Source organism: Felis catus, chromosome C1 (assembly GCF_018350175.1).
Source record: "Felis catus isolate Fca126 chromosome C1, F.catus_Fca126_mat1.0, whole genome shotgun sequence".
Classification (NCBI taxonomy): Eukaryota; Metazoa; Chordata; class Mammalia; order Carnivora; family Felidae; genus Felis; species Felis catus.
Genome location: NC_058375.1, coordinates 32,118,850 through 32,128,907, shown reverse-complemented (window position 1 = coordinate 32,128,907; position 10,058 = coordinate 32,118,850). Strand labels below are relative to the sequence as shown.

Sequence of the window (10,058 nt, the reverse complement as noted above, 5' to 3'; positions counted from 1 at the left end):
GTGTGACCCCAAGTTCACAGCTGTCCCCTCTGGGCTATGCTTAATACTCACCCATAATTAAGCTTTGAATAGTGATCACCCAACAGGTGCACATGACCTCCCAGACTGTACTGACCTCCAGCCTCTAGGACTGATCATGGACCATGCTAGAACAGGGCACTTAAAAAGCAAACCCATCAAATCTCTCAGTTTATAGGTGAGAAAACGAAGCTCAGAGAAGGGTATGAATGATCCAAGGTCACATATCAGGTGTGGAGTCAGGAGCAGAATTCCAGGCCAGAACAGTTCTAATACCCACTGTTAATACCCATCTGTCAAATGGGCACGTTAAAGCCTGTGTTGGAAACTGTGAAATGCGGTTTCCACATTTGGTATTCTCAGCTTTGTCTCAAGTTTGGAACATAATCCTGGGGTTTGATCTGGGGCAGGTTACTTCCTGTCTGAACCTCAGTTTCTCCATTTTCCAAATGAGGCCATCGGAGGAGATAGCTCTATGACCCCTCCCCGTGAGACCTAGTAGGGAGGGTTTTAGTGACATCTCTCCATCTGAGAAAAGCCATGGAAGGGCCCAGGGACCTAAGGGCAGAAGAGTCTGGGCCTGCCCAAGGTGGTCTTGGTGTTGATTCCCTGCCCATGTGCTGGAAACCAGCTGATGGTGATGGTTTAGGAAGACACACAGTGTCTTGTGATGGAGGGGCTGCCTAGCTACAGAGCCCCAGCAGCCCAGAGCCCCAGGCCATAGGGCCAAGGTTACCTCAGAGACAGTCGCAAATAGGGCCACACAATTCCACACAAATGTGGCTACGAGGGGGCACAGAGCTATGATAGGGGCCATGGCTATGCCTAGAGCTGCATTCACTAAACACACAGCTGCTTCCAAGTACACACCAGACTAGGGAGGTCAGACAGGAACAGGTGTCCAACCAGCCTGACCAGATATGGCCGCATGGCTGCACCTGCTAACACCTTCACACAGGGACACCCAACCATACTTGGCCACAGCTAAGCCCGGGCCAGTGGTCACCTAGCAGGGCACACCAAGGCGTATGGTAGCTCCACAGTCACACTAGAATACCAGTTGCATCCAGACACAGATTCCTCCAGGAGAACCCCCACCTCCTCTCTGACCCAGCTCTTGTTCACAGCCCCCACCTGTGCAGACCCTTGACTCCACACTTCGGGGCTCTGCAGTCTTACCGCTGCCCCCGGACTACAGGTTCTGGGCAGCACGCGTGAGCACCTGCTTCTGTCCACGCCCGGACTCACACACTGCTGCTCCGCTCGTATCTGCGAGGTCCTTCTGTTCTCACGTCTCCCTCAGGTGTCATTTCAGAGCCTGCAGGGCATCCAGGACTTTAGAGAACAGCCAGGCCATAGCTCCCACTCTCTCCCCATCTTGACATCCCTGACATGAATCTCCTCTCTGGCCAGACTTTCTTTAACTCCTCTTTCTAGAAGAAGCTCAAGGCTCCCCCCCCCCCCCCCCCGGGAAGCCTTTTATGGCCGGGCCTGGCAGCCCTGCCCCCTGGGTACCGATGTGGTCAAGCCTTGACCCGGGAGCTCACGTTCATGATCTTGACTCCTGTGCTAACACACGGAGTGACCCTGGGCCTCTCTCTTCTTCTCTAGCGGCCTTGGTTTCTCCTTCTGCCCCACGAGGGGATGGGGCGAGGGAGGATGGGGAGGATAGTACTGAAGAGAGCTCGGGAGGCCCCTCCAGTCTGTGATTTCTCCACCTCTGCTTTCCCCACGGCAGAGCTGGCGACTGAAGCATCCCGAACCAGGCCCCAGTCCCCTGACACCTTCTCTAGCTCTCCCGCCCTCCCCGCTCTGGGCTGCCATCCCCAAGCCCCGAGCCAGGGCAGAGCGGAGCAGTGGAAAGAGCAGGGACATCTGAAGGAGAGGGAGCTGTGGGCAGGCATTGTGCTTCTCAAGGGCAGAGACTGCGGTTCGGATCTGCGGCTTTTTCTCCAGGGTCTGCCATGCAGGGGCCACTTCACAAGCATTTGCCAAATCCAATCTGATCCACCCCTTCCTGGTCAGGTAGCCCTGGGCTGGCAACTCCATGTCTCTGAGCTTCTCTAGCATCCCCTGTGAGGCGGGGCTAACCACTGGCTCCTGGTCACAGGTCGTCATGAGGACAGACTGGCAGGGCCCCTGACCCGGGGTGAGCCCCGCCGGTGGGCATCCCCACCCCCTTCCCCTGCCAGCCTCCACTCTCGCTGAAAAGTGGGACTGTCCAGCTTGGGGAGGAAGAGCCCCGGCCGCAGGAGCAGAGCAGGGGCTGCACAATCTAGCATCCTGACAAAGAACTTGGGCTGAGGGGAGCAGCTTTGCTTCTTATTCTTGCCACACTGAGGGCACTACAAAGCCCTGACAGTAAAACAAGGGGAGAAACACACTCAGTGGCTCGCCCACAGATACAGGGAATCCTAGCCCCAGAGGCCATTAGTTGTAAGGTGTCCCCCAGGGGAAGGAATGCCCTCCCCACGAGCCCTGGCAGCCTTTGCCTGGGACGAGTTGCTCACTGGCTCCCAGGGCGGTCTACACTGTGGCCCGGCATGAGTCCCTCCACTGGTCCCAGCCCTGCCCTCCAAGACTGCAAGAGCGCGTCTACTTCTGTGGACCAGCCCCGTGCCCCACCCCCACGCTTCACCTTCTAGACCTTCCTTACAGGCCAGAGAGCAATTCAGCTGTTGCTTCTACAACATGGATCCGAATCTTCTCACCTGTTCAGACCTGTCCCTGTGTATCTAGGCACATGCTTACACAGGCACACACACACATGCACTCGCGGCGGCGCCCCCCCCCCCCCCACTCCAGGATCCAGTCCATCCCAGAAGGCACATCAACCCTCTCCTACACAGAAGCTGTTCTGCCCTCTCCCACTGCTGCTGGAGCTGCCCCGGGAGATGAGGAGCAGGGAAAGGTGGAGGGACCTGAGAGGACTTGTCTCCCACTGGGAGCCCTTCCTCCTCCCCCACCTCCCTGCCTTCTGCCACTTTCCTATGTCAGGGCCACGCTGATGACACCAGAGAATCCATCAAATGCCACCCCCGTGTCAGGTCATGTCACAACATAATTAAAGCATTAGATCTTCGTGATGAAGCCGTTGCCATCAATTCTGAGAGTGACTGATCCAATCTACAGAAAGGGGAAATGTCTCTCCGCCCGCCACAACTGCTGCCACTGCCTTCCCCTCCCCGAGGAGGGAGACAACATCGCTTGTGCTATTTAGGCCTCTGGACCTCAGGCTGAGCCCAAGGGAGAAGGGCCTGGCCTTGGGGTGTGGGCCCCCCCACTGGCTCTGGGTTAGCTGGGGACCCCTCTGGGCTCAGTCACTGAGTCTGTGACCCTGGGAAAGACACTCCCCACCTCTGGATTTCAGGGCTCCCTTCTAGAAGTGTGATACAGGGCTGAGAGGGAAGAGAGGAGGGTGACTTGATCTCTAAGGACGCTAGAGGTGGAAGAAGCAGGAGCCCTGGGGTCAGAAGACTTGGGTTCAAATTTTGACTAGCTGTGTAGCTGTGGTCAAGCAGTTTCTCTTTTCTCCTGCCCCCCTCCCCAGAGGAAGGGGAAATTACTCCTGCCTCCCAGGATCTCCTGGAGATTAAAGGAGATGGGGGAACATAAGGGCTTTGCACCAAAGAAACGTTCCAACCTCTCGGGGCCCCCGTCCCGATGTTAGGTCCAAGGTGTTGGTCAAGAGACTGGACTGAGGCCTGGTCTTCTTTGCTCAGGACCGCTAAGCACGGGCACTAAGAATGTAAGGACTGAGGTGATAGAGGGCCAACGGAAAAGAGGGGGCAGGAGCACAAGTGTCCTCTCTGTTGCTTCTCAGATGATGTCAGCACCCGGAAATTCGAATAGGAGGAACAGGAGCCAGGCTCTTGGCAACAAAGAGTTGGGGATGACACAAGGGACAGGGTGAGGTGCGGCGGGGTCAGAGGGGTGGGTAAGAACCCAGCAGGGGGCCAGCACCTCCGGTGGGGACAAGGGCAGAAGCAGGGAGATCAGTCTGAGGCCACTGCAGTGATCCAGGCAAGAGATGAGGGAGGTTCATACCGAGTCTGAGCAGGAGTTGAGAGATGACCCCAAGGTCTTGGGGCTGAGTGACAGGAAGAGTTACCATTAGTGGAGTTACTATGTATCAAGTTCGAGTAGACTATGGGGACAGAAGGTTGGAGGTGGTAATCAGGAGTTTGTTTAAAGTTTGAGAGGCTAACAGACATCAGGGTGGAAATGTTGAGCAAGCAGGTAGGGTTCAGGGCAGAGATGTGGGCTGAAGAAACACACCTGAGGCTTGACAGTGGTCAGCACATAAAGGGGTTTTAAAGCCTTGAGCTTGGAGCAGGTCCCTTGGGAAGTGAGGGCAGGCAAAAAGAAGAGGTAAGAGGACAGCACTTGGAGCAATGCATCACTAAGAAGCTGGGGAGATGGTGGGGGTAACTAACGACGGACCCCGAGCAGAGGAAGAGACAAGCCAAGCCAGGGTGGTGCCCTAGAAGGTAAATAAAGTGTTTCAGAAGGAGGATGTGATCACTGGTTTTAGAGTAATGTCAGCTCTGGGGAGATGAAGACTGGGGACAGCTGGCCACTGGCGATGGGGAGTAAATGTTGGTTGGATGAATAAACAGGGAATACGCTGAAATTCCATCTAGAACTGTGATGTCAGAGGGGTTCTGGGATAGGATCTGGCCTCATGAACAGCAAATGAGATGATGCCAGTTAAGCAAAGCCAACACAACTTGGGCTCAAGCAGCCAAAGGCCAAATTGGAGGCTCTCGATCCTTCCAGCTTCAGGTCGGGCAGGATTGTTCCTGGGAACTAGAAGGAGACCCACTGCAGGTAAATCAGGTGGTAGCAGCTATGTGGGGCCTGGAGGTCAAGTCCAGACCCCAGATTCAGAAGCAGAGGCAAAACTGAAATGTCACCGGGAATGTGTTACGTGCCAGGCACTATGCAAAGCCAGAGGGGAGAACCCGAAGACATAAGACGTGGTCTTTCCTGGGGAGGTTCCCCATCTAATAGGAGAGAGACACAAGTGGATGGATGGCCCAGATGCAGGATAGTTAGAGGTAAGTGCTGACATTTTGTGGCTCCTTTAAATACCCAGACAAGCTCCTGGGATACAGATTTTACCAGACTCCATAAAAAGATTACCGTACTTCTGAAGGGCTCCTCCAGGCCATCTTGGTTTGGGTTTCTGGTACTGACCGCGGCTCTTAATTCTCTTGTTTGGGGTATCACCCTATGGATATGACCTTTGGGTTCTGCTTAAGCTCTGACTCTTCAAGGCAGCCATCCATACAGGCTCCTAAAGGTGGGATGCAGACCCCAATAGAGCCCCTGGCCAGAATCCCAGACACCTCTAGCTTAATCTGACCCTGTTCCCATGCCAGTCCTGCTGTGGTCCTTATTCCTTTGTATGAGGTGTCTCTGGGCCATATAACGAACTCCTCTACTTGAAGCAACTTGACCCACCAGACCCCAGTGTAGCCAGCCCCTTCAGGCTCAGTCCCCATGCCCCAATCACACCATAGTTGAACCTGAGAGTTGTTTTCCCAACTATGCCCTTGGCTCTATCTACACTTTGAGGGACTAGTTCCCCTTCCTGGCTCCTGGGCCTGTCCAGTCAGCTCCTGCCCCACCCCCTTGAGCAGCAGGAGCCCTCTGCCTAACCCCGCCCCTTGAGCAGAAGACAGATGGTACACGTCCTCACAGAGAAAAACAATGACTGTGGGAGGAAGAATGGGGAAAGGATTGATTCTAGCCCAGGGCTCCTGAGGCTGCATGGTGCCTGCAGGGTGGGTGGGTTTTGGACAAATGCAGGTATCGCTGGGGGCAAGGGGGGAAGGCATCCCAGGGTTGGGGGGGTGGCGGCGTGCTTGGGGAGAAAGGTATAGCGAGATGCCCCCCCCACCCCCGCCAGGGTGGAGATGGGTGCCTGGGGAGAGGACGCTGGGTGGGTGGTGAGTTGCGGCCACCAGCTGCAGCCCAGTGGAAGTCCTCATATGCTTTCAAAGCCTGGCCCTGGGACTGATCAGCCGCCTAGTAAAGATCCTTCTAGCTGCCCAGTTCTGGTGACCTAGTGCCTTTCAATCAGGAGATGCCCAGGTCAGTCTCCAAAGGCCCTGCCAGGTCTCTCGGAATAAGGTAGAAGTTGAGTCCCTGAATAACTGCTGGCTTAACTACACCTGTCTCTGCCCCTGGGCCTGGAGTTCGGGTCTCAGACATTTAGGGACAGAGATGGAAAGAAAGCATCAACTGAAAGATGATCTTGGGAGAAATCATGTAAAGGGAGAAGTAGAAGGTCAAGACTGCTGGCTTCTCCTATCTGAAGAGTGGGGTGAAGAAGGAAGTCATTTAATGGGGCAGGGGTGTGAAAAGAGGACACAAAGGACGTCGGGGCACAGGATGGGGATTGGAATGGACCTGCAGGGCATCGAGTTCACCCCTGTGCCATGCAGGAGTCCCTCCTCATCACCCTTACCAAGTGGCTGTCCAGCCTCCATGGGCATACCTCCACTGACGGAGCGCTCACTCCTTCCTGAAGCAGCCATTTCTGCTTGCACAGCTCTGAGTTTTCCTACGTCTAAATCTGCAGGTCCACTCAAGGTCAAGTTCTATGCTGTGAGACTCCACAGAAACAGTTCCATCTCCCCCATGGTGAGACAGCGTTGCAGGGACTGGAAAATGGAGACCCTGATACCTGGCCCCTGAGGATTTTCTCAGGAGGCCTCCGAACCGTCTCAGAGGCCATCCCTTGAGCTCGTAGTTGAGTCTTGCCTCTTGGGTCACTCTCTGAAGGGGCGTGCAGAGGGGTGCCTAGGGCTGCGTGTGTGCCCGGATGTATCTGTGAATTATACTGCATGCTCACGGCTGGGGGTTGGCAGGGATGCAGACTAGCCCTGTATGTGTAAGGAAAAGCATCACTTCCTTCCCTATGTGCCTGGACTGTGGTCACATGTCAGCGTGACCATGTGTGCATGTCTCTGACAGTGACTGCATGTGGGTAGCAGTGCTCCTGATGGCCTGCCAATGAAGGGCTGTGTGTGCGCGACTAACCGTGATCACAAGTGTGAGTCTGCACACGAACGGCTTGCTAGGGCTGTACGTGACCTGCCAGGTATGTGTGCGTCCTGTGACTCTGGTCAGGTTGTCTCCGAGTGTCTGGTTGTGACCGAAGAGTGTGTGTGTGACAGGTTGCCATCTCACGCATATATGAGACCGTGTTGGTGACAGATCATAATGATGATGTGCGTGTCAGAGACTGGCTGAGGCGGTGAGTGTGTGCGAGGTGGTCGCATGTGTGCCTATGCACGAGGATGTGGTTGTGTTTGCGTGCGTGGATGCATCAGTGTGGCTGCGTGTCAGCGCTGATGCCTGTGTGTGTGTGGCTGCGGCTCTGTGTGTGACGCAACGTGTTTGTGACTCTGTTCTGAGGGGTGTGTGTGTGTGTGTGTGTGTGTGTGCGTGCGTGTGTGTGAATGGCTGCGGCTGAGTGCAAATGAAGGTGCCCGTGTGTGGAGGTGGAGGTGGAAAGGGTGAGGACAAGGCAGGATGAAAAGGGGACTTGCTCGGAAAGGTCTCCCCAACCCCATTTTAATCAGAAACGGAGCAGCTGTTAGTCTGAATAGACACTGCACAACGGCAGACGTCTTAATCTCTTCTGCATTGTGATTCACTCGGCGAAGCCCTATTACTCAGCTTTTGATAGGAGCTTACTTGTCTCAAGTGTTTTCATTATTGCCCTAATACTATCTATTAACATACTGGAGGGAGCTCACTGCTGTCTGGAGCTGGCATCACTGGGCTTTTAAAGATTATGGGCCTTGCAAATACATAACATTTTACTGCCTTGCAGACGTAATTCATTGGGAAAAAAAAGGCTCACGTAAATAGATAGGTAAATAGATAACTGAGTAGGGGAGAGAGGGCGCTGGAGGGAGAAGGAGAATCTATGATCCAAACGCGGCTGTCATCTCCAGCTCAAATGATTGCCTTTTGGGAGGAAGGGCCAGACAGACATCTGTCTCATTTGGGGCACCTATAGCCCCAAATCCTTCATCTCTGGGTATCCTGGGGTGGGGGTACTGCCTGGTCTCGTGGCTGACAGTAAGACCCTGGGCTTCTCTGAGGGACGCTCCGAGGTGCAGACGGGGGTGAGATGCAGGGAAGCACGTGGTGGAAAGACCGCAGGATTCTGTGGCAGGAGGCACGGGTTTGAACCCCAGTTGTGCTGCTGATGTGTGGGGTGACCTTTGTTCCCATCTCTGTGCCTTGTTTCCGAAACTGCAAACCGAGGAGTCTGAACTAGATCCACTAAAAGGCCAGTTTCAAAGGCCATCCGAGACCCAGATGGTGCTTGAACAAAAATGGTCAGCGGTAACTCATCAACCTGGATTCCCGAGGAAGAAGAGTGCCAGCAAGGCCACCATCTCAGAACTGGCAAACTGCAAGACGGTCCTCTGGTCTAACCACCACCCCTCTTCCGCGTTCCTGCCACACGGGTGCACCCCTACCTACCGGGACAGGAATCCCACTACGTTCTTTTCCTCTTACTAAAAGGATAAACTTTAAACTCTTTTGCTTTTTCCGTGTGCTTCGAGATGATGTTTGAAATACATACAAACCCTTCCCTTCATCAAATTTCGCTGAAATCATAGAAAGGCACATAAAAAGAATATATTCGTATCTGCCCAAGAAAATGAGAAATCATGGCTCCAGGAGAACAGAGAAATTTGAAGACTTTCTAGAAGACAAAAAGCAGATAGAATCCAATTTATGGAGAAAACCAGAGTGGTTAAATCAGCTTGAAGAAATTGACTAAGGAGATGTAAGCTGTTCTCTCCAACAGAATCTTGGGGAGACTCCCAGTTTAGGGAGCAGGGAGCAGGCCATGGTGTAGACATCAGGCAAAGAACTATTGAATAAACAGGCAGCAGTCTCTTTCTCTCCCGATGTGTACAGAATGACTGGCTGTGGCTTTTGCTCCTGACACAGAAGCCGGGTGGACTGCCTTCTAAACAACATGAAAGATCTACCTTAGGAGGTATGGTAAACTGACACATTGGTGTCAATGAACAACCCCTCTCAGTAGTCAGATCCTTGTGGGATTCCCTACACACTGGGTTTGGACTTGACATTGTAACCTGTTTTGGCCAATGGGACATTAGCAAGTCTGCTGAAATTACTGGGGCTTGTCTGCTTAGAACACTCCCCCTTAGAATGGGACCACCATTCTGTAAGAAAGCCCACCCTATTCTGGAGAAAGAGGTTCTGGAGGATAAAAATCCATGTGGAGAAAGATCCCACCTGCTGGAGAAATTAGATGTTTTTCTTGTTTTTTTTTTTTTTTTTAATGTTTAATGTTTATTTATTTTTGAGAGACAGAGAGAGTGAGAGAGAGAGAGAGCACGTAAGCAGGGGACGGGCAAAGAGAGAGGGAGGCACAGAATCCAAAGCAGCCTCCAGGCTCTGAGCTATCAGCACAGAGCCTGATGAGGGGCTCGAACTCACAAACCGTGAGATCATGACCTGAGCCAAAGTTGGACACTCAACCTACTGAGCCACCCAGGTGCCCCGAGAAACTAGATGTTTTAGCAGATAGCCAGCACCAAGGCCCCAGACATGAAAGTGAAGCCTTCTGGGCCTTCCAACACAGCCCAGCTGCCTGCCGAGTGCAGCAACATGAGTGGGTCTAATCAATACCACACGGAGTAAAAGAATGAGCCCAGGAAACCCATAGAATCATAAGAAATAACAAATTGTTGGTTTAAGACGTGAAGCTGTGGGGTGTTTTGTTATGTGGCACTAGATAACTGATACAAGAGAAATGACTATGTAGGGGTTGAGTGAAGCAGAACAGAACTAAATCTTTGCAATGCTCATGGGAAGGGGAAAAGAAAGAAAAGACAATGAGGTCGGCCTGCTCAGCAAAGAAACATATTAAAATACTTCATACACAGAATAAAGTCTACCTTACTTCAGCAGTCATGAGAGTTCCCAGCCTGCCTATGTATGGTCCCCTCATTCTTTCTAACAGGACCCCCCTA

At 53.2% G+C, this 10,058-nt stretch overlaps 1 long non-coding RNA gene across 2 annotated transcripts; it reads left to right on the top strand.

The window, feature by feature from the left end:
* Positions 1-4,586: 4,586 nt before the first annotated feature.
* On the top strand, positions 4,587-8,964 carry LOC102899941. Of its 2 annotated transcripts, XR_006584214.1 has the most exons (4): positions 4,596-4,848; positions 4,956-5,078; positions 6,608-6,669; positions 8,308-8,964. It is a non-coding gene; the product is annotated as an uncharacterized LOC102899941 (long non-coding RNA). The 2 variants fall into 2 exon arrangements; XR_002160764.3 differs by having other exon boundaries at positions 4,587-5,078.
* The last annotated feature ends 1,094 nt before the right edge of the window (positions 8,965-10,058 follow it).